A 25,496-nucleotide genomic window follows, 5' to 3' on the forward strand; every position below is an offset into this window, starting at 1 on the left:
AGGTCCTGTGCACCCCATAGCTGCCAGGGATGGGGATGTATACCGGACAACGTCGTCCTGGGCTGAAGGATGCTGTGGAGTGCGCCAGGTCCCTGGTTGGGACGGTATCCTCCCTGCCTCTGCCGAACCTAACATTGGCGTAGTTGTGGTTTGTGTGTAGGAGGAAGACCTGCTCGACCAGGGCTCCACCCTCCGTATGTGCTTATGCAGGAGCACCGGTCCCGGAGACATGAGCCATGCTGGGAATGACTTTCCAGTCGCTGACTTCCTGGGGAATGTGAACAGACGTTTATGAGGGGTCTCATTGGTAGCTGTACATAGCAGCGACTGAATAGCATGGAGTGCCTCGGGCAGAGCGTCCTGTCAGTATTCAATGGTCCACCTTTTCAACTTAAGAGACAGGAGGACTGTCTTCCAGACCACCCTGTTTTCGTGTTCCCTTGCCCATTGCCTCTCAGTTTATAACTCGTCGTGCGGCTGGTCACAATGCCCCTCGCCGTCAAGTATTGGCACATCTCGTCACTAATGAAACTAGACCCCCGGTCGCTGTGGATGAAAGCGGGGTAGCCAAACATGCCGAAGATCTGCCCCAAGACCTTGATGATGGTGGCCATGGAGGTGTCTAGGCAAGGGATAGCGAAAGGGAAGCGTGAGTACTCTTCCATTACCATGAGGAAGAAGATGTTACAGTTCATGGAAGACAGGGGCCCTTTGAAGTCCATGCCGAGACGTTCGAAGGGCCAAGTAGCCTTTATGACATGGGCCTGGGGCGGGTGGAAGAAACGGGGTTTACACTCCGCACAGACCCGGCAGGCCTCGTTCATGTCCCTGACGGTATATGGCAGGTTCAGGGACTTAATGAAGTGGTACAACCTGGTGACACCCAGATGGCAGAGGGACTCATGCAATGCCTGCAGCCTGTCATCGTGCATAGAAGCACAGGACCAAGAAAGGGCATCGGGGGAGTCGTTAAACTTCCTGGGGCGGTACTGAATGTCATAGCTATAGGTTTCCAGCTCGACTCTCCAGCGCAGGATCTTGTCGTTCTTGATCTTGTTCTTGTGGGTAGTGTTAAACATGAATGCCATGGCCCACTGGTCTGTGAGGAGGGTGAATCTCCTGCCAGCCAGGTAGTGGTGCCAGTGGCGGACCGCTTCCACAATTGCCTGGGCCTCCTTTTCAATGGTGGAATGCCCTAGCTCAGAGCCATGGAGGGTCCTAGAGAAGAAAGCGATGGGGCGTCCCCTTGGTTGAGGATAGCAGCGAGGGCTACCTCAGAGGCATCACTCTCCACTTGGAAGGGGGAGTCCTCATCCACGGCCTGCATCGTGGTGTCCACGATGCCCTGCCTGATGCGGATGAAGGCTGCCTGTGCCTCAGGTGGGAGGGGAAAAGTTGTAGCTTGGGCCAGTGGGCGGACCTTGTCCGAGAAGCGAGGAACCCACTGCGAGTAATAAGAGAATAGGCCAAGGCACCTGCAGAGGGCCTTTAGCATGGGGGGCGGGGAGAGAGGTAGCTCCATTAATGGGCGCATCCTTTCTGGATCTACCCCGACAACTCCATGGGCCACGATGTACCCCAGGATGGCGAGGCGGGTGGTGCTAAACACACACTTTTCCTTGTTGTAAGTGAGGTTCAGCTCCCCGGCCATCTGGAGGAATTTTTCCAGGTTAGCATCATGGTCCTGCTGGTCATGGCCACAGATAGTGACGTTATCCAGATACGAGAACATCACCTTTAGCTTGTGCCAGTCTACCATGCGATCCATCTCCCGCTGGAAGATGGAGACCCTATTCGTGACCCCAAATAGAATGCGGCGGAACTGGTACAGGCGCCCATCTACTTCGAAGGTGGTATAGGGTTTGTCCTTCAGGTGGATGGGAATTTGGTGATATGCCGACTTCAGGTCAATCATGGAGAAATCCCAGTAGCGGGCTATCTCATTGACCATGTTGGCGATCCTAGGCAAGGGATAGGCGTCCTGTTGGGTGTACCAGTTAATGGTCTGGCTGTAATCCATGACCATCCTGGGCTTACTTCCCCCTTTGACCACCAGGACTTGGGCTCTCCAAGGGCTGTTACTGAGCTCTATGACACCTTCCACCAGGAATCGCTGCCTTGATGAAGTCTCTGTCTGTGGCACAATAGCACTTACTTCTGGAAGTGATCAGCCTGCAGCCTAGCGTAAGATGTGGGAAGAGCACCGGTGGGGTATTGCGTAGTGTGGAGAGGCCATAGGTTGGCCAGGGCTGGAAGGTTGGCATGCTGTGTAACGTGAGTGGAGGTTGGGACCGCCCCCCGAAGGCAAGGGTGTTACTCTGCAGGTGTCCCTGGAAATTTAGGCCCAAGAGGACTGGGGCGCAATGTTTAGGCATGACCAGGAGCCTGAACCCCGTGTAAGTCTCTCCTCCCACAGTTATATGGACCAAGCAGCGCCCAAGGGTACCAACAGTCTTATCCTTGGCAGCGAGGGCGATCGAGCAGGTGGTGGGATGGACTTTTATCTCAGGGAGTGGGCCACGCTCGGGTGAATGAAGCTCTCAGTGCTGCCACTGTTGAACAGGCATTTTGTTACCTGCCTGTTGACTTGCACGTCCATCATAGACTGCCCGAGGTCGTGATGGATGTCCCTGGTCAGCGTGGTGGCAGCCAGGACCGTCTTGGGGTTGGAGTCGTCGCTCTCCAGTTGTGCGTGGTGATTTATGGCATCCGTAGGCATGGGGAGCGATGGAAGGGTGGCCTTGTCATCGCCTGTGTTGACCACATCAACGTTGGACGTGGGGTGCAGCTTGCGGCAGCTGATGGCGTCCGGAGGCATGGTAAGCGTTGGTAGGGTGGCCTGGTCATCGCCCGTGTTGACCATGTCATTCTCCTCATCTTCGGGGGCCCTCCGTGTTGGCCGCTGCCTGGTTCAAGATGGCGGTGGCACATGGGGTCTCACTGCATGGCTGGCCTCCTTCCGCAGTTGTGTTCATTGTGCCAGGGGAAGTGATGTCGTCACGACCGGCGGCAGTGATGTCATTATGTCTGCCGGAAGTGACATCACACTGTGAGCCGGAAGTGGCATCACGGTAGTTCTTGTTGAGCGGCACTGGCGGGGGCGGGGGCTGGTCCGGGTGCTCAGGGCACACGCTGTGATCGTCGCTGGCAGAGCCAGATGCTGTACCGTCGGAGTCGGGGAAGGTGGAAGTTGTAGCAGGGACAATGGCACCGCCCAGAACGTGCACATGGAAGGGTTTGCAGGGGAGGTGGGGAGGTCATAGAGGGCCGATAAGCTGCTGGCTGGTTTTGAGAGGCACACTTTAGCAAAGTGGTCTCTCTTGCCGCATCGGGAACAGTACTGGTTCATAGCTGGGCAGTTTTGGCCCGATCGTCGGTCTGACACACAGTATTTATGGGGCGCCGGGCGCCTGCCGCAGCGACATTCTCCACCCCAGCTCAATCTGGGGCTGCAGATTCAGCGTGAGAGGGCCATGAGGGAGCCTGGGGGAACCTGGAATCGAAGGCTTCGATGTGCAGGGCTGCAGCTTCCAGGGTTCAGACCACTTCCACTGTCTTGGTCAGGGCGTAGATACTATCTTCCAGCAGCTTCTGCCGGATGGTCCTTGAACATAGCTCTCAGACTAAGGCATCCCAGATCAGCCTCTCGACCTCATCTGCACCTACCCTGGGTTCAGCCAGACATGGTCGGGCCAACTCTCACAGATATCCCAGGTAAGACTCAGCCGTCTCCCCGGGTTGCTGGGCTTAGGTGTTGAGGAGGTACCTTGCACAGACCGCCTTCATGGAGGGCTTGCACAAGTTCTTGAGAGTGTCCATTGCACTCTTGTATGTGGAGCAGCCTTTGGTTGCCTGGAAGGTGTGGGGACCAAGCTTTGACCTAAGTAGGACGAACCTCTTCCGATCTGAGTCCAGGATGCCACCTGTGTGCACCTCAATGATTGCCTCGACTGCGTGCTGCCAGATCTCGAAGCATTTCTGGGCTTCTGGGTGGCGTAGGTCGACTTTGAGGCTCCCTAGCTCAGGAGTCTTTCCATGGTGTATCTCAACTTCAGATATACAAGCCATTTCCACCTTTGCCCATCTCAGAGGTTGGTCCACATCCATCAATCTGCTAACAAATTTCAACTGAGCTGCATCATAATAATTTTGATAGTGAGGTAACTGCAATCCACCTAAACCATATTTCAATGTAAGTTTATGTAAAACTACTCAGGCTAATTTTGCTTTCCATAAAAACTCCCACACTGCCCTATTCATGTCCTGAAAAAAACCCTTTGTAAGTAAACATGGTATAGACTGAAACAAATATTGAATTCAAGGAAAAATATTCATTTTAACACAATTTACTCGACCAATTAATGTTAAGGGCAAATCTTTCCATGTGGATTTATTGCATGAATGTAATATGCTGGTATTAAAACATTTGTTAAGGATATGGGTTACAAGAAATAAGGTTTTAGGATCAAATGGTAAATTACCACTTCAAACCTCGTTATATCAAAACCAGCTTATTCCTTTTTCAATGTTTAATAATCATTTAAAGAGATGAAATTGTCAGGGCATAAAGATAATTCAGGACTGTTTTGAAGAAGGCCAATTTCTTTCTTTTATTCAATTGAGGGAGAAATTTGATATATCTGTAAATTATCTGTTTGTGTATTATCAACTCAGAGCTTTGATGAAAGATAATTATGGTAAAGAGATTAATTTACCCATGTTGACAAATTTTGAGTCTTTGATTTCTTTTGTACCTAAGAAAGGTTATATTTCAGATATGTACCAATTGTTACAGGATATTATGCATAAACCGGAATGGGAGAAATGTAGGCTTAAATGGGAAAGTGATTTAACCTATATTTTTCCAGAAGATAATTGGGAGATTATGTGTTCTGATAGTGTAACTAAAGTGACAAATGTACATTATGGAATGGTTAATTATAATTTTTTTTACATCAGTTATATTTGACTCCAGAGAAATTGAAAAAATATGGATTTAGTAATTCGGATTCTTTTTTTAGATGTGGACTATGTACTGGAACTTTTTTTACATGCTGTTTGATCTTGTTTTAAAGTACAACCATTTTGGGAAGGAATTAGGTTGGTTTTGAAAAAATTATTTAAGATTAACTTGCCGTTAGACCCATCAATCTTTTTTTTGGGATATATGGTTTCTTTGAAAGGACTAGGGTTGGATAAATTTCAAATTGCATTTGTATGTCTAGTGTTATCTGTAGCACGAAAATGTGTAACTAGTACTTGGAAGGATAATGTGGGGGTTAATATAACACGCTGGCAAAATGAGTTGAGAAATTGTATTATTATGGAAAAAATTACATGTAATTTGCATGATAATTATTTGTTTTTTGTTAAAATGTGGTCGCCTTATTTGGAGTATATGTATTTAGAAATAGTTTGAAATATTCTTTATAATCACTGTATTATCTTTATATTTGGCTCCCCTTAAGGGGGCTGGCTGAAGGGGTGGAAGAGTAGATGGGGTTTTTTATATATATTTTAAAAATTGTTTATTTTTTCTGTGATTGTAAGTTGTCTAAATTCTTTTAAATAAAGTTTTCAAAAAAAAAGGAGTTTTTCCATGGCAGCCATGGGAAAATTTTGTGGATTAAATTGTGGTGTGCTGTTAGCCAGAATCAGACACACACAAGGTAAAGACTGTACAACAGGCTTTAATCCACAAAGACTTCCACAGAGCCAGGCTGGCTGTAGCTGCAGCATCTCTGAGTGAGGCCTTGGGATGCCGGCACAGGCTTATATCCCGGAGGGTGTTTGACACCCGACCGGGTGGAGCTTGATCCATTCAGGCCGACTGATTGACAGCCGGCCAGGTGTTGTCATGTCCCCTTACACTCCTGCAGGTACAGAGGTTGCCCCCTGCAGTAGGGTGGTGGTGTACCACCACATTTACATTGAAACTACCTCCCAGAGATTGAATGAAGAAGCTATTTGTAATATAATTATGCAAATAGAATCTGTAGCTGTTTTCAAACAGGTCATACATTCAAATAGTTTTTGATTTTGAACACATCAAATTAATTGGTGTCTATTTCTGATTTTTATGAGGAAATCAGTCAAGAATGGCTTATTAGGCTTCTAATGTCTCGTTGGCCCCCAATACAGTAAGACTTGCAATTAACACTTTAGAGCACCTTCAGTGGTTTATGTATTCCATGGAAAACCTCGCCAGTGTGACAAGGATTGTGATACAGAAGTGTAGCAGTTATGTAATTCAACTTCTGTCCATTGATCCCACTTTGAATTCTACTGTGGTAAGTGGGGAATTTAAATTAAAAGTGGTTTAAAAAAGTTATAATTTAGAAGCCTGGACTCAGTAATAGTAACCATGAAATTCTGGATTATACTACAAACCCATCCCGTTCACTAATATCTGAAGAAAGGAAGTCTTTGAAGCTGTAACTAATGGAATAGCTAAGGTAAAAACCTGTGCATGTGTATTTAAATGTTCAGAAGGCTCTTGATAAACCAGGGGTTGGTCAGCAAGGTTAAAGAACATGGAATTGGGATAATATACTGGTGTGGATTGAGAATTGTTAACAAAAAAGCGAATAGTGGCTATAAATATGTCTTTCTCAGCTTGACCAGCTGTAACTAGTGAAGTATCATAGGGGTTGGTGGTTATGCCCCCTCTGCTCACGCTTGATGCTTCCAAGTTTGCTAATGGTACTAACTAGGTGTAATTGTGAATAGAAAAAAAGATGTAAAGAGGTTTCAAGGCAATATACACTCACTCAGTAATGGGTAAGAAGATGGGCTGCAGAATATAATGTGAGAAAAGGAGGGATGCACAAAACAGTCGGGGTTTTTTTTTTTCAATCATGACAGATTGGGAAAGAATGTTCAAAAGAGTCATGTTTACAGAGTCCCCTGGCTGAAGAGTCTAGAAGCAGGGGAACAGTCTCAGAACAAAAGGTAGCCCATTTAGGATTAAGATATGAGATTTCTTTTCGTTCAGAAAGTGGGAAGTCTTAGAATTTTTACTCTGAAGGTTGTTGAAATTGACATTTAATTAATTCAAAACAGATTTCTGGATAATGAGGGGATCAAGGAAGATGAGTATAAAGTTAAAATACAAGATGCCATAATCAGATGCCTACTCAAAATTCTCATTCTTACCAGCTTTTTTTTTGTCCTTTCAGGCCTCAATTAGATTCCATTTTAGTTTTCATTGCTTCCTCAGTTTAGGGGCATATTAAGGATGGGCAATATGAATAATAAATGTATGACTGTATAAAAGCATACTTGTTTTTACATCATGCTATCTTTCTGAATAAGAGAAACAGTTAACATTTTTATTGAATTTAAATGGCCATAGATGCTCATTTTCAATGCTATTCCTTGTGGGTTCCTTACGTATTCTGGATTAATGTGTCTTTAACAACTTGACATAAATTATATTTAATGAATATTGCTTATATTAAGTTTTCCAGAACTCGATAGACTCAGGATCAGTACCCATGGATTGGAGGGTAGCTAATGTTACCCCACTATTTAAAAAGGGGGGTAGAGAAAAAGCGGGGAATTATCGGCCGGTGAGCCTTACATCAGTAGTGGGCAAAATGATGGAATCCATTATTAAGGGTGTAATAGCGGAGCATATGACTGGCAGAGAAGGGATCGGACGGAGTCAACATGGATTTACAAAAGGTAAGTCGTGCTTGACAAATCTATTGGAATTCTTTGAGATGGTGACAGGTAAAATAGATGGGGGAGAGCCAGTGGATGTGGTGTACCTGGACTTCCAAAAGGCCTTCGATAAGGTCCCGCATAAACGACTGGCTTCCAAAATCAAGGCTCATGGGATTGGGGGGCAAAGTATTGATGTGGATTGAGAACTGGCTGGCAGGTAGAAGACAGAGAGTTGGGATAAATGGCTCGTTTTCTGAGTGGCAGGCGGTGACCAGTGGGGTACCACAGGGATCTGTACTGGGACCCCAGCTGTTCACAATTTACATTAATGATCTGGATGAGGGGATTGGATGTAATATCTCCAAATTTGCAGATGACACTAAGCTAGGAGGGGTAGCGTGCACGGAAGAGGGGGTCAGGAAGCTCCAGTGTGATTTGGATAAATTGAGGGACTGGGCAGATACATGGCAAATGCACTACAATGTGGATAAATGTGAGGTTATCCACTTTGGTAATACAAACCGGAGGGCAGATTACTATTTGAATGGCAATCGATTAAGAGATGGGGAAGTGCAGAGAGACCTAGGGGTTCTTATACATCAGTCTCTGAAGGCGAGCATGCAGGTACAGCAGGCGGTTAAAAAGGCAAATGGTATGTTGGCCTTCATATCAAGAGAGTTTGAGTATAGGAACAAGGATACCTTACTGCAGCTGAACAGGGCCTTGGTGAGATCACACCTGGAGTTTTGTGTGCAGTTTTGGTCACCTTATCTAAGGAAGGATGTTCTTGCAATGGAGGGAGTGCAGTGGCGATTCACCAGGCTGATACCTGGAATGGCAGGAATGACTTATGAGGAAAGATTGCGCAGGGGATTTGGAGGGGATCTCATAGAGAGATATAAAATTCTGGCAGGACTGGACAGAGTGGATGCAGATGGGATGTTTCCAATGATGGGAAAATCCAGAACCCGGGGCCATGGTTTGAGGATAATAGGCAAACCATTTAAGACCGAGATGAGGAGGAATTTCTTTACCCAGAGGGTGGTGAATCTGTGGAATTCATTGCCACAGAGGGCAGTAGAGGCAGGTTCATTAAATATATTTAAGAGGGAATTAGATCTATTTCTTCAGTATAAGGGTATTAAAGGTTACAGAGAGAAGGCGCGGACGGGGTACTGAACTTTAAGAACAGCCATGATCTCGTTGAATGGCGGAGCAGGCTCGAAGGGTCGAATGACCTACTCTTGCTCCTATCTTCTATGTATATCATTTCAATATCAGGTAAAATAATTCAGGCATCTTTCCCACCTATCCCAATAGCTCAAGAAACCATGACCTCAGTAAATCTTGTTGGAAGGTCAACTACAGATGTACCATAATCCTGACCGGTGAGCCTGACATCAGTAGTAGATAAATTATTGGAAGGTGTTCTAAGAGATTGGATATATAATTATTTGGATAGCCAAAAATTGACTAAGGTTAGTCAACATGGCTTTGTGTGTAATAGTTCATATCTAATCAATTTAGTAGAGTTTTTTGAGGCAGTTACCAGGAAAGTTGACAAAGGAAAGGCTGTGGATGTTGACTTTAGTAAAGCCTTTGACAAGATCTTACATGGGAGGTTAATCAGGAATGTTCAGATGTCAGGTATTCATGGTGAAGTAGTGAACTGGATTTGGCAATGGCTGAACGGGAGAAGCCAGAGAGTAGTGGTAGAAGATTACTTCTCAGATTGGAGTCCTGTTACTAGTGGTGTGCCTCAGGGATCAGTGCTGGGAGCATTGTTGTTTGTCATCTATATCAATGATCTGGATGATAATGTGTTAAATTGGATCAGCAAGTTTGGAGATGACACTAAGATTGCAGGCATTGTTGTCAGCGAAGAAGGTTTTCAAAGCTTGCAGAGAGATCTAGACCAGCTGGAAAAATGATGGATGGCATTTACTGCAGACAAGTGTGAGGTGTTACATTTTGGAAGGACAAACTAAGAAAGGACAAACATGGTGAATGGTAGGGCGCTGAGGAGTATGGTAGTACAGAGAGACCTGTGAATACAGATACACAATTCCCTGAAAGTGGTGTCACAGTTGGATAGAATTGCAAAGAGAGCTTTTGACATATTGGCCTTTATAAATCAAAGTATTGAGTATAGGAATTGGGATGTTATGGTGAGATTGCATAAGTCATTGTTGAGGCCAAATTTAGAGTATTGAGTGCAGTTTTAATCAGCTAACTACAGGAAAGATATCAATAAGATAGAAAGAGTGCAGAGAAGATTTACTTGGTTGTTGCTTGGACTTCAGGAGCTGAATTACAAGGAAAGGTTATACAGATTAGGGCTTTATTCCCTGGAACGTAGAAGAATGAGGTGAGGTTTGATAGAGTTATTTAAAATTATCAGAATCAGGATTTATTATCATGAAAAAGTCATGAGATTCTGGTCCCCATGATTATGAGGGGGATAGACAGAATAAATGTCGATGGGCTTTTTCCACTGAGAGTAGGTGAGATACAAACTAGAGGACACGGGTTAAAAGTGAAAGGGGAAAAGTTTAGGGGGAACATGAGGGGGAATTTCTTCACAGAGAGAGTGGTGTGAGTATGAAACGAGCTGCCAGATGAGGTGATGAATGAGAGCTCAATTTTAACATTTAATAATTTGGAGAGGTACATGAATGGGAGGGCTATGGTTGGCTGTGGACTGGGTCCAGGTCAGTGGGACTAGGCAAAATAAAAATGGCTCAGCACAAACTAAAAGGGCCAAAAGGGCCTATTTCTTTTCTTTTTAAAATATTTTTATTGATTTTAATATATATATACGTGATTTCTAACTGATTGCATTGTTCAATTCAATTCATAGTATATACATAATATATATAAATTGTAATATAGAATATAAACCATCATTATCAGGCCACATATCTTGCTCAAAACCTCAGATCCTCATGTTAAATAGAAAATAATAAGATAGAGTTAAGAATCCCATATAGGGACAATCTTCATTTTATTCTATAATGGGATCAATATTAATAGCTTGGTTTTCTCCAGAAATTTTAAAAAAATAAAAAGAACACCCCCCCCCCCCACACATATATTACCTCTTCCACCAAACAAGGTTAACCTGCATATAATAAATAGATAATGAATCGAATCATGACTCTCGGACATCAGACAGGGAATACTCAGAGCATTCACATAACTATCACATAACATGATATTCAAGTCATGATAGTAATCCAGAATGGGGCCCACATCTTTTTGAGTTCAACCATGACATCTTTAATGCTATATCTAATTTTCTCCAAACTTAAGTAAGACATAACATCTTGCAACCATTGCATATGAGTAGGTGAAGAATTATCTTTCCATTTCATCAGAATTGCTCATCTGGCTATCAATGAGGTAAAAGCTAGGATTCTTTTTTGTGTTGAGGTCAAGGGTTTAAGCTCTTCTTGAGAGAAACCAAAGCAAGCATTAAGAGGTGTGGTTCTAATTTAATCTTAAGAATCACTGATAAAGTTTGAAAATTTTGTTCCCAAAATTTATTTAATGTGGGACACTCCCAAAACACATAAATCAGTGAAAACATTTTACATTTATCACATATGGATCAATATCAGAATAAAAATGAGATAATTTAACTGTAGACATATGTATTCTATACACCACTTTAAATTGTAACAGGCAATGTCATGCACAAAATTAAGATTCGTTAATCAAATTAAAAGTGGTGTTCCAGTCCTCATCTCAAAATGATATATTCATATCCCATTCCCATTCATTCTTGATCCTAACCACTGAGGCTATTCTTAGGTCAATCAAATTATTATAAATAATTGATATCAATCCACCATGGGAAAACTTCAAGTCAAAAAGCCGATTTCTCTGCTGTAATGTTCTGTGGTAAGTTATTGACTTGGAAACATGAATGGCTGAAAGTCCACTTGCTCCAAAAAATACAAGGACTAAAATCAATGTTCTAAATATAATATTCCAGTCTGTAGAGGTCAATTTCCTAATAAACTTCACTTAATGGACAAGTATTTATTTACAATATTTGTAGGGATAACCACTTCCAAGCATCAATGCACATATGTACAAGTCCCAAAGTAACCCTGCTGCTAATCTCCTGACAGTGCTCTGTTGGAATTGTAATGCAGCACCAACTTCTTGAAGATTTGCAATGGCAGCATATGGAAATCTGATCATGAATCCGCCTCACCAAAGACCTGAAAGCAACCCTAATAATTTTAATGGCGAGGACTGTCTCTGAGAAAGTGCAGTGAGTTTTGGATCATTTACAATGTTATAGTTGAATTAATGTAACTATATTAACAAAAATAGGACATATGCAGTTAAGGAGAGGGCATTGAGGTATGCAGAGGAACCTGGGGTTTATGGTACAGAGTTCATTGAAGGTGGGTTCCCATGCAGACAGGGTGATTAAGAAGGCATATGGTATGCTGGCCTTCATAAATCATAGTATAGAGTATAAGAGCTGGGAAGTGATGCTGCAGCTGTTTAAGGCATTGGTGAAGCCAGGTTTGGAGTATTGAGTTCAGTTCTGGTCTCCAAATTATAGAAAGGATATAGATAAGGTGGAGAGGGTGCAGAGATGATTTACAAGGATGTTGCCTGGCTTACAGCATCTAGATTACGGAGAAAGATTAAGGAGACAGGGACTTTATTCATTGGAATGTAGATGGCTGAGAGGGGATTTGAGAGAGGTATTTAAAATTATGAAGGGAATAGATAGAGTAGATGTAAATAGACTCTTTCCCCTGAGGGCAGGGGAGGTTGGAACAAGAGGCCATAAGTTAAGGGTAAAGGGGCAAAACTTTAGGTGAAATATTAAAGGATGCTTTTTTCACTCAGAGAGTGGTGGCAGAATGGAATGATCTTCCAAAAGAGATAGTTGCAGCAGGGTCCCTTCTGTCATTTAAGAGAAGGATGGTTGTGTACATGGATGTGAGGGGTTGGAGGGTTATGGGCGGAGAGCAGGAGGGGGAAGCTAGTGGAGTTGTTCAAGTGAACCAGTGTGGGCTTGAAGGGCCAACATGGCCTGCTTCCACGCCGTAAACAGTTATATGGTTATATGGTTAATTAAATGTTTATAATCATTTTAATATATTGAAATGTTTACATTTTTTTGTATTTTTAATGTTTGTATTTTTTAGATATTCAGGGCACTTAGAAGTTTTTTGAGCTGAGAGACAACTTTTACAATTGAAAATGCTTGGATACTTCATTGACAAAATTATTATAGGGGTGGGGTTTGCATTTTTGGCTGGAAGGCCCAATAGAGTGACTCAATATTTCCGATCAAGATAGCACTTAGCAAATATACATTGTGGAATCTGTAAAAGTTAAGTTGTACTTGCACATAGATTAGTGACAATTGTTGGTGGCCTACTACCAACAGCAAAGCCTTGGTCATTGTGTTTCTATAAGCTGTGAGAAGAATCTCAGAGTTACTTGTGTAATTCGAATCATCGTGTTCCTCACAGCAGTTCATGACCTTGCACGTGGCTTCCTAGTTCCTTGTACCATGGCTAATGGAAGAAAACCATGAACCTTATTATGAGTTTATATTTATTACATACATTGCAAAATGTATGAATGCACCAACACTGTTGCTTGCTGCAGCCAAACAAATACAAGAATACACATTAAATGAAAAATAGATAATAAATTCAACTGTACTTTAATCTTATAACCTGAACAGGATTTCAATGCCAAAGCACATTCTTTGTGCAAAGCAGAGGAAATATGTTTTTATGCTGCAAAGCCAAACTGGTAGTCCTGGCAGATGATCAAAGTATTTAACTGCAACCTTGAATGCCCCTGTAGAAGTGCATGTGAAACACATTGGGACAAATGTATGATGATGCATTTTTGGATATCAAATAGAGATAAGAAATACACAGTAAATGACAGGTTGCTGATAAATGATGAACAGAGGGATCTCAGGATTCAAGTCCATTGTTCCTTAAGAGTGGCAATGCGGATAGATAGGGTGGTGAAGGAGGCATCTGGGCTGCTTGCTTTCATAGATCAAGCATCGAATATAAATGTTGGAATGATGTGTTAAAACTTTACAAAACACTGGTTAGACCAACACTTGGAGTATTGTGTGCTGTTTTGCATGCCAAACTATACAAAGGATGTGGTTGCTTTGAATCTTTGGCTTGGCTTCGCGGACAAAGATTTATGAAGGGGGTAAAATGTCCACGTCAGCTGCAGGCTCGTTTGTGGCTGACAAGTCCGATGCGGGACAGGCAGACACGGTTGCAGCAGTTGCAGGGGAAAATTGGTGGGTTGGGGTTGGGTGTTGGGTTTTTCCTCCTTTGTCTTTTGTCAGTGAGGTGGGCTCTGCGGTCTTCTTCAAAGGAGGTTGCTGCCCGCCGAACTGTGAGGCGCCATGATGCACGGTTTGAGGCGATATCAGCCCACTGGCGGTGGTCAATGTGGCAGGCACCAAGAGATTTCTTTAGGCAGTCCTTGTACCTCTTCTTTGGTCCACCTCTGTCTTGGTGGCCAGTGGAGAGCTCGCCATATAACACGATCTTGGGAAGGTGATGGTCCTCCATTCTGGAGACGTGACCCACCCAGCACAGCTGGATCTTCAGCAGCGTGGATTCGATGCTGTCGGCCTCTGCCATCTCAAGTACTTCGATGTTAGGGATGAAGGCGCTCCAATGAATGTTGAGGATGGAGCGGAGACAACGCTGGTGGAAGCGTTCTAGGAGCCGTAGGTGATGCCGGTAGAGGACCCATGATTCGGAGCCGAACAGGAGTGTGGGTATGACAACGGCTCTGTATACGCTTATCTTTGTGAGGTTTTTCAGTTGGTTGTTTTTCCAGACTCTTTTGTGTAGTCTTCCAAAGGCGCTATTTGCCTTGGCGAGTGTTGTCTATCTCGTTGTCGATCCTTGCATCTGATGAAATGGTGCAGCCGAGATAGGTAAACTGGTTGACCGTTTTGAGTTTTGTATGCCCGATGGAGATGTGGGGGGGCTGGTAGTCATGGTGGGGAGCTGGCTGATGGAGGACCTCAGTTTTCTTCAGGCTGACTTCCAGGCCAATCATTTTGGCAGTTTCCGCAAAACAGGACGTCAAGCACTGAAGAGCTGGCTCTGAATGGGCAACTAAAGCAGCATCGTCTGCAAAGAGTAGTTCACGCACAAGTTGCTCTTGTGTCTTGGTGTGAGCTTGCAGGCGCCTCAGATTGAAGAGACTGCCATCCGTGCAGTACCGGATGTAAACAGCATCTTCCTTGTTGAGGTCTTTCATGGCTTGGTTCAGCATCATGCTGAAGAAGATTGAAAAGAGGGTTGGTGCGAGAACGCAGCCTTGCTTCACGCCATTGTTAATGGAGAAGGGTTCAGAGAGCTCATTGCTGTATCTGACCCGACCTTGTTGGTTTTCGTGCAGTTGGATAACCATGTTGAGGAACTTTGGGGGGCATCCGATGCGCTCTAGTATTTGCCAAAGCCCTTTCCTGCTCACGGTGTCGAAGGCTTTGGTGAGGTCAACAAAGGTGATGTAGAGTCCTTTGTTTTGTTCTCTGCACTTTTCTTGGAGTGTCTGAGGGCAAAGACCATGTCAGTAGTTCCTCTGTTTGTGCGAAAGCCGCACTGTGATTCTGGGAGAATATTCTCGGCAACACTAGGTATTATTCTATTTAGGAGAATCCTAGCGAAGATTTTGCCTGCAATGGAGAGCAGCGTGATTCCCCTGTAGTTTGAGCAGTCTGATTTCTCGCCTTTGTTTTTGTACAGGGTGATGATGATGGCATAGTGCAGAGGAAAATCACCAGGACTTTTACAAGATGGGAAGTCATTGGTTTAGCAGGAGAGATTAGATTGGGTTTGTTTTTCTTGAAGTGAAGGTAATTGAGCGGGGGAGGGGGGGTCACCTGAAAAAGATATCCAAGATTGGATGGATAAATAGATAGAATAATTTCCCCATGATAGGAGTATCAAAAACAACTGATCATATCTTCAAGGTGAGAGAAAGCAATTTTAGTGGGGATTTGTAGGGTTTGATTTTTTTCACACAGACTGTTGATGTCTAGAACATGAAGAGACAGTGGTATTGGGTGTAATCACGGCATTTAAGAGATGTTTAGAGAGGCAGTTAAATGGGCAAGGCAGAAAAATAGGCAAACCTGGTACAAAGGAATTTATTGGAGATGGGGAAAAGAATTGGCATATATGTAGTGGGCCTAAGGGTCATCTTCTGAGCTGTACAACTTTGACTCTGTGACAAAAAGATTATCCAACATCTTTCATCTCCAAACCTCCACCTACCCCACTCCAACTCTCCACTGCATCCCTCTTATTGCTGATGGAAGCCTCTTCTCTCCACACTCCCAACACTCCACAGACCTCTGTCTTCCCCTACATCTTGCAGTTTCTGTATTCCATCTTCCCCATTCCAAAACCCCAGTGGCAATATACCTGTCAATCCCACTCTGAAACCCAAACACTCCTCCTGAAGGCAAAACAAAAGATCTGCTGCAGGACAGCACGGTTAACATAGCGGTTAGCATAGCTGTTACAATTGAGATTGGGGTTCAAATACTGCACTTTGTGTAAGGAGTTTGTACATTCTCCTGGTGTCTGTGTGGGTTTTCCCCAGGGGGTTCAGTTTCTACCCACCAATTTTTTTTAATGTACTATAGTTGTATGTTAATTGGGTGTAAATTGGATAGCACAGGCTCATGGCCAAAATGGCCTGTTACCATGCTGTATGTCTAAATTTAGAATTTTAAAACTCATTTGGTAAAGCAACATCATTGGAAGGAAAGGGAATTGTCAACATCCATCAAGACAACTCCTGATTTCCTCATCTCCCAAAATACTGGTCTCTGAGTCTGCCTCCAGTCACTGAACACCTCTCCCATTCTCACCGAAGACTTGGAGCCTGATGTTTTAAGTGTCAGCCAATGTCCAAAACAATTTTTGCCGCCCCACATCTGTGTCATTCTAACACATCCAAATTTTTGGGCACATCATCATTCAAATGAGTGGGCTTCCAGATCCTGTAGCCAGTCTATTATGGCAACCATTCAAGAGCAGATGCCACAAGTAAATATTGGGAAATCCAAGCATGCTCCTGCTCTCTTTGGAGTACAGTTGAGAAACTGTTTGGCCAGCATATTTGGCACTTCTGAATTCACAGGGGAATCTTGAATTTGCCATTGTCTAAGTGGGTAAATGTCAATAGTTCTGCACAATACTGCTGGGAAAACCACAAGTATTTGGTTTATGTCCCAACAAATTAGATGAAGTTAAGTTTTTAAACTCTGCTCATTCAAAATGTAATAGCAAAATTCTTGGGATGAATGTGTGCAAAACAAATAAATAAATTGACATCTTGAAAGTCTTGTATTTTAAGTATTTTTTTAAATGATCATTTTCATACAGAATCATTTAGCTGAACATAATCATCCCCATCCTGCTTGGGATTTTCTGACCTGAATGTATACCTACCAAGTACTCCTTAAAATTGTCAGCGCTTTATCAGGAACAAAAAAACAGATAAAACAGACAATAGCTGCATTCTGAACTCCCTCCCCACAGATTTCAGTGGACAGCTGTATGCATGATAAACGCTCCAAAGATATTGTGGTTGGCATTGAGTCAGTGGTTATGCTTATCAGATGTGGGAGATGAAGTTGAACATTCCAAGTGGAACTCAAAGCCAGATTTTTGTTTGAATTCAGCAAAAAAAAACTGCTGTTTTAAGTTCAAGTATTTCATAATAACTGAAAGATAAACTTCAGTGTTACAAGTACAAATGAAACTTGAATTGAAACACTTGGTCAAATACAAATCTTACAGAACTTGTTATCCAGTGTGCCCTTTTTGTAAAGAGGGCATCTTGCCAACAAAACTCTTCTCAAATTGTAGCCATAAAGTCCACTGTAAAAATAGTCTATCATTTCAAAGCTCATAGACTGCATCTTTGAAACAGTTCAAAAATGTCCCATGTGGGTGTAAAGGCTCTTTTGGTGGTTAATCTGCACACATGTAATTTGGGTCAGTCCAAAGATGCTACCTGCCTGCATAAGCTTTTGGGGCTAATGATACAAAAGATGCAGGGAGCCAAATTTGGCAATCCAGTCACGACCTTTTCAGAACATGTTGGTTGTAATTCGGTAATGAATTACTGTCACTAGCTTTTATTTAAATAACCGTCTTTACTTCATTATTGCTGGGACTGTCCTAATGTTCAACTTTCAACATGGGAAACAATAAAGTCTGCAGATTGCTGGGGTTGAGCGCAGGGCTCAAATGGACTGGAAAAACTCAGCAGGACATGTAGTATCCATAGGAAGTCAAGGGTATCCAAATGTTTCAGTGAAACACGAAACTCTGCAGATGCTGTGAGGTAGTAAAACATAGAAATGCTAGAGGAACTCAACAGGTCTCGCAGCATCCATAGGAGGTAAAGATATATTAATGATGTTAAAGAAGGGCACAGGCCTGAAGCATCAGTAATGTTTCTTTACTTCCTAAAGACGCTGTAAGGCCTGAGCTCCTCCAGCATGTCTGTGTTTTAATCAATGTTTCAGGCCTGGGCCCTTTGTTATTCTCCACTTTAAAGTGGAGTCATGCTATTCATTCTGAATCAGTCCAAGAAAGTGAGAAAATGCATTATGGTGAATGAATCCCCAAGACCAGATGAGATCTCTTTCAGGTTGGTTTGGGAATCAACGGAAGATATTGCTGAGATCTGAATGAAAATGTTTGCAATTTCTTTAGCCACAGGTGAGATACCAAAATAGCTAATGTTGTTTCTTTATTTAAGAAGGGCAGCGAGGATAAGCTGGGTAAATTAAGGCACATGAGTCTCCTATCAGTTGTAAGGAAATTATTGGTGAAAATTTAAGGGATGGGATTTGTGCATTAGAACTGATTCAGGATACTCTGCTTTGTATGAGTTAAATCCTGTCTTAATTTTAGTTTTTTGAGGAAATTAACGGTGTAAGATGTTGTCTAAATGGAACTTAGTATGAAATTTGACAAGTACTCCATGGTACACTAGATCAGAAAGTTGAGGCACATGGGATCCAAGTTGAGTTGGGTAATTGGTTTGGTGATAGTTGGCAGAGGGTAGTGGTGGAAGAATGTTTTTTCTTTGATTGGAAATCTGAATTGTACAAACTAGTTCTTTACCGCAGGCGTCAGTGCTTATGAATTTGGTGTCTATGAATTTCAGAGTTACCATTTGTATGTTTTCAGATGACATGAAAATGGGTGGTGTGGATTGTGAAGAAGGTTGTCAATGGCTACAGGAGGATATCGATCAGGTAGAAAATTGCCAAGCACTGGCAGATGGCATGCAATGTCAACAAATCCAAGGTGATGTATTTGGAGAGGTTAAATGGGAGGGGGAGGGGAATACTCAGAAATATTGAGAGGCTTATAGATCCAAGAAAGAGGCAAAAACAGATGAATCGGGTGGTTAAGAAGGCATATGCATTCTTGCCTTCTGAGGTCAGGGCATGGAATACAAGAAATGAGTCATTATGTTACAACTTTTAAAAAAACACTGATTAGTCCTCATTTAGCATGTTGTATGCAGTTCTGAATCACCACACCTTAGGAAGGATGTGATTGTGCTGGAGAGAAGAGCTTAATTATGGGGAGAGATTGAATTAACTGGGTTTATTTTTCCTGAAGTGAAGGAGGCTGACGCGTGATTTAACAGAGATATTTAAATTGTCAGAGGTATAGATAGGGTAGATGGAATCTTTTTTTCCCAATGCTTGGGGGTATCAAAAACAAGATGGCATAGGTTAAAAGTGATTGAAAGGAGTTTTTGAAGGGGATCTGTGGAGTGTTTTTTTTAATTAAAAGAGGTTAGTATCTGGAACATATTGCCAGAGGTGGTGATGGAATCAGATAAAAACGCAATGTTCAAGAGGGGTTGAAACAGACAAAAATAATCAAGCCATGGAAGGATATGGTCATAATGTGGGCAAATGGGATTAATGTAGATGGATGAAGAGGTCAGCATTAACATTATAGATCATAGGACTTGTTTCTTATCAGTTCGACTCCGAAAAGCACCTTTCAGCATGGGAAAAAGGAACTGAAAGCCATAAATACTTGCATTTTTTTTTCCACATACCTCACATTTGCAGAAGATAGCATATCAGACAACCACTAATAGTACCTGGTCTGTAAAATACAAAATAGGGATAAAAGTAGAAATTTAATACACACTCAAAATATTAAAGCCTAAGTGTTAGACACAGCAGTAGAATAAATCAAGCACAGATAAAAAGATAATCTCAGCCACAGGACATCACTGCAAGAGTTTCTTTAGGAATGGATTCTTGGCACTATCATTTGATGCCACCATTATAACCATCCTTTCATCTTAAAGATTAGAATTAAAATCTATGAACATTCCAATTTCTTTCACAATTCTGTGATTAATGAAGCAGTCAGAGTTTATGTGGAGCAAGGATTGGACAAAATTTAAGAATATACTGATATATAGTGTAAATATTACATACCACCCGATTGGCAATGGCCATCTCTGTCGAAAGGGTTTAGCCACTTCCATTTGCCATTCAACAGTATTATCGTCACAAAAAGCCCTATGTTCAAGTTACTGACAATCTCCAATGACATGAAGCTTCACTGAAACTTCTCTGTGTATATTATTGCTGTAGGAGAAGGTCAGCTGCTCGGAATTTTATGATGAGTGATTTCCTAATGCCCCAAAGCATTTATACCATAGGTTTTGTGATGTTGGAATTGTACTAATCACTGATGGAATACTCTACAGTTGTCAGGAACAGCATAATTCCAGTGCTGCAAGATCTACGAAATATACTGCGGGAGATAGCTGATCATCCTTCCATATTGTGGCCTTGATCATAACAAAGCCAAAGGATGGAAGGTGCACAGGAACACCACCTGTACAAATCCCCTCAAAGTCTAACACCATCCTAATTTGGAAATACCCTTCTATCACCATCATGTCAAAATCCTGCAACTCATCAGGATAAAGGTAGCTTCCCTAAATGGATTACAGCTTGCCACAACCAAACCAAAGAGAGGATTAAATGCTAGTTTGGCTAGCAGAGCCTTCATGCCATGAATTAATCATTTTATCACACCATCTTCACAATCCAAAATAAATCAAAATATAATTCCATGTGCAAATTAACTGTCCATGTTGTTGATTGTAGTAGTGGGCATAATCCACTAAAGGATGCACAATGCATGTCCACAGATCATTACTGCTACTAAATTTGCAAAGTGGTGACTCCCACATTTCACTTCACAGCCCTCCTAAATATCTAATGCTAAGACTTGAATCACTGACTGCCAAAGGGAAGGAAACATAGGAAACAATGTCTGAAAGTTCTTCCTGACATTATCCCAAACAACCTTGCTCTTATTTTCTCCTTTTTTGGATCATTACACTGAGGAAAATAATTTTAACTGCTTATATTAACGACATCTGTTAAGTCACCCCATAATCTATGCTAAGAGTCCTCAAAATACATGATCTGAGTTTTTTTTTCCCACTAGTTTCAATTTGCTGCCTTTTATCAAGACACTTGATAAATTTGATTTCCATTTTTACCCTCATCTTTCACATAAAGTGCATTGTAGACATTTAGCCATATTACAGTGCTTCTTCTAAATGTTTAAATAATTTCATGTATCGGAGAAAAGGCATCTGTAGCCTTCCCACCCTGCAATATTTTCACATCTCTTTAATAATTGTGTCATACAAGAAGAGCACCTGAACATATTTATCCCATAACATTCCTCATGGCCCTTCAAAAGCTGGCAAATTTAAGTTCCTATTCATGCCCCTGGAGCAGATATTTTAAATCTGCTGAAGGCCTCAGAAAAAGTAGATAAGGACCGATCATCTAACAACAAACTTTCAAAGACAAATAAACATCCACATTTGCCTCACACATTAAAGATAAAGCTTGCAGTCATATAGGTCATCCAATATTTCAGTGCTTCACAGGTGGTAATTACATGGTTATTAGAAAGGCAAACACAGCGACCAATTTCCACATTCAGTAAAGCAGTCGACTGAAGACAGAAAATAAAATAAAGTAACTAGTTAACTTATTTTATGACTATCATTTCCTGTTTCCCCAATATTGTGTTTTTACTTCAACCACTGTGTCTGAAGCTTCTATGTCTTACTTCTGATGACTGAAAAACTCTTCGAGGAATGCCTACCCTGTTCTCCTTACCCTCCGAAGGGAATTCTGTGAGAGTCTCTTTCACTGCTCCCCATCTGTCATTCCTGCTGCTCTCAAGCTCTCCAACCAAGTCCTGCCTTTGCTACCATCTCCTCCCCCACACTCACCCCTTACCTTTTTATTCCAATATCTGTGGACATTTTTCCATACCCTGATGAAGGGCTCAAGCCCAAAACATCAATTATGTATTTTTATCTTTGCTATATAAAAGACACTGACCTGCTGAGTTTCTCCAGCGTTGTGTTTTTACTTCAATCATTGTGTGTGCAGAATTCCATGTTTTTCTTGTGACCCCCTACTTAGATTTGTCAGAAGCAAAAAAACAAATCTTTGATTCTGCACTTAACTCGCAGCCTTGGTAATGTGCTCATTTAATACTCAATCTCCCAATGGCTGCAGGAAATTATAGATAATCTTTCATCCTACCTACAAAAGTTACCAGCAGAGTGAGAGCTGGAAGGGCAGTGTGCCCCATCATTCACCAAGCTAATTATTCCTGCAAGATGACATCATTGCAGATAATTACTCCAATGGCAGCAAGAGCAATCAGAGAAAATGAAGCATTTTGATTTCTTAAGGAGTTGAGATGTTGAGTATCTTTGACCTGCAAGATCACAGAGTGAAATGATTCTCCTATGATGCGACAAATGACATGTACTCCTTTTCTCCCACATACAACCTACCCCCATGCATGCAATTCACACCCTAAAGAGCAGAACAGGCTGATGGCAAAAACTTCAACTTTATTGTTAGAAAAATAGAACCATAGAACACTATAGCACAGAAACCGACCCTTTCGGCCCATCTTGTCTGTGCTGAACTATTTATTTTGCCAAAGCATCCAACCCTAACGGTAGGGCTCTAACAATTTTAGTTTGACAGATTAAATTCCCTCCTGATGTTGAAATTTATAATAGGACTGTCCAAGTTCCAAATTGTAAGAATTTCTATATTGCATTATCTCTAACAGATGTGTGCTTATTGTCTGTGATTGCTCTCCCAATGAGGAAAGGGTAGGGGTCTTCAACATGGGCAGACAGCAATCATTTCTCAGTTCAGTGATTGGAATTTGACTTTAAATTGTAGCTGCATGGTTAGAAGTCTTTCACAGTGACATATGGCGCTGCCTTTGGATATTTTGGATGTTCATGTGATCCATCAGACTGTACCACATTGGACTTCTGTGTATGCCAAGAGATCTTATATGCTTGCACATTCAAAGTATTGTTGCGAACAGAGTCAGAGGTGGAAGGGCAATGTGTCCTGTCATTGTTCACCAAACTAATTATTCCTACAAGGTGACTCCATTGCAGATGGAATTCTTAAAAACTAATACAGCCCTTGTCAATGCTCCTGACATGGACTTAATACAATATTTTATATTCCTACACAAAGATGAACTGACCTTGACAGATAATAAATCAGGCAAAATGTTGACATTTAAATGTGTCACTAATGGATGTAGTTCAGCATCAGGCTTGAAATGCAAGTGCAAACAAATGAAATGATGCTACCAATGGCGTGTACACCAATGGGAGCTGGCAACCAATCATCCTAATTTGGAGGATGACGTGAAGGTGAACAGGACAAGTTGCTTGACAAAAGTGTCATGGCGTTTTTACGATCCATCAGTAGTGGTCCACTAAATAAGACAATGAATGCCCAGTTCACAGGAATGTCAAATACTACATGATCATATAATTATTTATTCTTTTACCTAGAATTCTTATCCAAACACGTGCGTAAAATACTTAAAAGGAATATATTAAAAAACTGAAAAATAACAAAGATTTTTATTGGCAATAAGTGAACGTTGCTTAAGAAAATATTTTTCTAATGTAGTTTGCACGTCTTTCGAACATCGAATAGCATTTTGCAATTCTTGCCAAACTCTCAATGTTTGATTCTACATTCATAAGGTAATCTCAAGCTTCATTGATTTTTTCAATAAGCATTAATAATTTCTCTAATGTAAATTCTTTTGTTGACCCTTTTTTCGCGCCAAGTAGAAGTGTCGATCAATCTTTTGAAACTTTATAGCCTGTTTGAGACTTCTATTTTGGCTAAGAAAAACTGCACGATGACACTTTTTCCAAAATAATCTGGTTTTGTCAACGTTAATAATTTGCTCAACTTTGTAGCCTCCTTGATCAATCGCTTCTTTTAGTTCGGTCAGAAAGCTTGCAGCTGTATCATTACTGACAGATTCACCAGTAATTCGAACATTATGGACTCCTAAGCATTTTTTGAAGTTGTAAAACCAACCATGACTTACTGATAAAGTTTCCCTTTCATTTCCATTTTCTTCATTTTCTTTTAATGTCCATAGAGGCTTGTTGCTTTAGCTTGAATTGTCATTTGACTTGATGGAATTCTTTTCTGGTTGCAATCTTCAGTCAAGATCATTAATAGGCATTCCATATTTTCCACTGTTTAACAATCACTTTTGACATATAAGATGCTGTTGCCATTCCATGTTCTTTAGTTTATCTTTATTCTTGATTAGAGTTCAAACAGACAATTCCTTCATGCTATTTCCTTCGCAAATGATGCTCCAACTGCATGTGTTGCTTTGATAATTTCCAGGTTATTTTCCAATGTTAACCATTTACATTTGTTACATGTATCACCTTCACTGCAGTTCCTCTTTCTGCTCATATTGTTTGTAAGGGTGTACTTTTATACAACACAATTAAAATATTACAGAGCAGCCATGGCCTTCCCGCTCAGAGTCTAGAGCAATACTAAAACAAGTTAAGCAATAATGAAGTTGAATGAACGCACCCGAGTGACAAGCATTGTTGCAGGCACGTTAAATTATTGTGCCAGTTTTGGTAATGCAATATTAATAACATTTAACAATTTTTGGTTATTATTATATTAAAATTATAAACTGCATTATATCAGGACCCGCTCTGTTCAAAGCCTCGTTATACAAGGTATCCCTGTTCTCTAAAATGAGTAATGCCACTGGCTGCAATTTGTGACTTCATGGATAAGAGAACATTTTAATTGAAAAGAAGTCTAGAATACCCTCTGGGAGAGTATTTTTAGATGGATTGGTAAAAAATGAGAGAAGTTCATTACAACAGCATGAATAGTTATGCACTGCAGAGAGAACCTGTCCTTCTGGGACCCCAGATGCAACTGAAAATATTATTTTCTATCACCTTTGGGGCTCTTTCCCAGCTTCTATTCCCCCTTTTATATATATATATATATATATATATATATATGTTTATATTTGTGTGTAATTTCACTATTCTATCTTTGTCTTGATAAAAGACTCAGACCCAAAATGTTGATTGAACATTTCTACTCATTGATGCATCTGACCTGTTGAAACCATGGTAAGACTGTTTTCAGGTTGGTGTGATTGATGTCACCAGCAACAATAATGGCACCATCAGGGTGTACAAGTTGATTGTTATTTCTTTGCAAGTTCATTATTCCCTGTGATATCAGAAAACTAAATTAAAATATTTGAAATGGGGCTATGCAAGAGTTAATAATTGTTGATAGTAGGAGAAAGCTGACACAAATAAGTTTCTTGGACATTGGACTGAAT

The 25,496-nt window shown here is 41.5% G+C and overlaps 1 long non-coding RNA gene across 1 annotated transcript in view; it reads right to left on the minus strand.

Annotated features, from left to right (window-relative positions):
• Nucleotides 1–25,496, minus strand: part of LOC138763271 (uncharacterized) — a 48,434-nt gene that overhangs the window by 5,832 nt on the left and 17,106 nt on the right. Inside the window, exon 2 of the long non-coding RNA XR_011357462.1 lies at nucleotides 19,813–19,862. This is a non-coding gene — a long non-coding RNA (uncharacterized lncRNA). The remainder of the gene's footprint in view (nucleotides 1–19,812; nucleotides 19,863–25,496) is intronic.

This window comes from Narcine bancroftii, chromosome 5 (assembly GCF_036971445.1).
Source record: "Narcine bancroftii isolate sNarBan1 chromosome 5, sNarBan1.hap1, whole genome shotgun sequence".
NCBI classification, from domain to species: Eukaryota; Metazoa; Chordata; class Chondrichthyes; order Torpediniformes; family Narcinidae; genus Narcine; species Narcine bancroftii.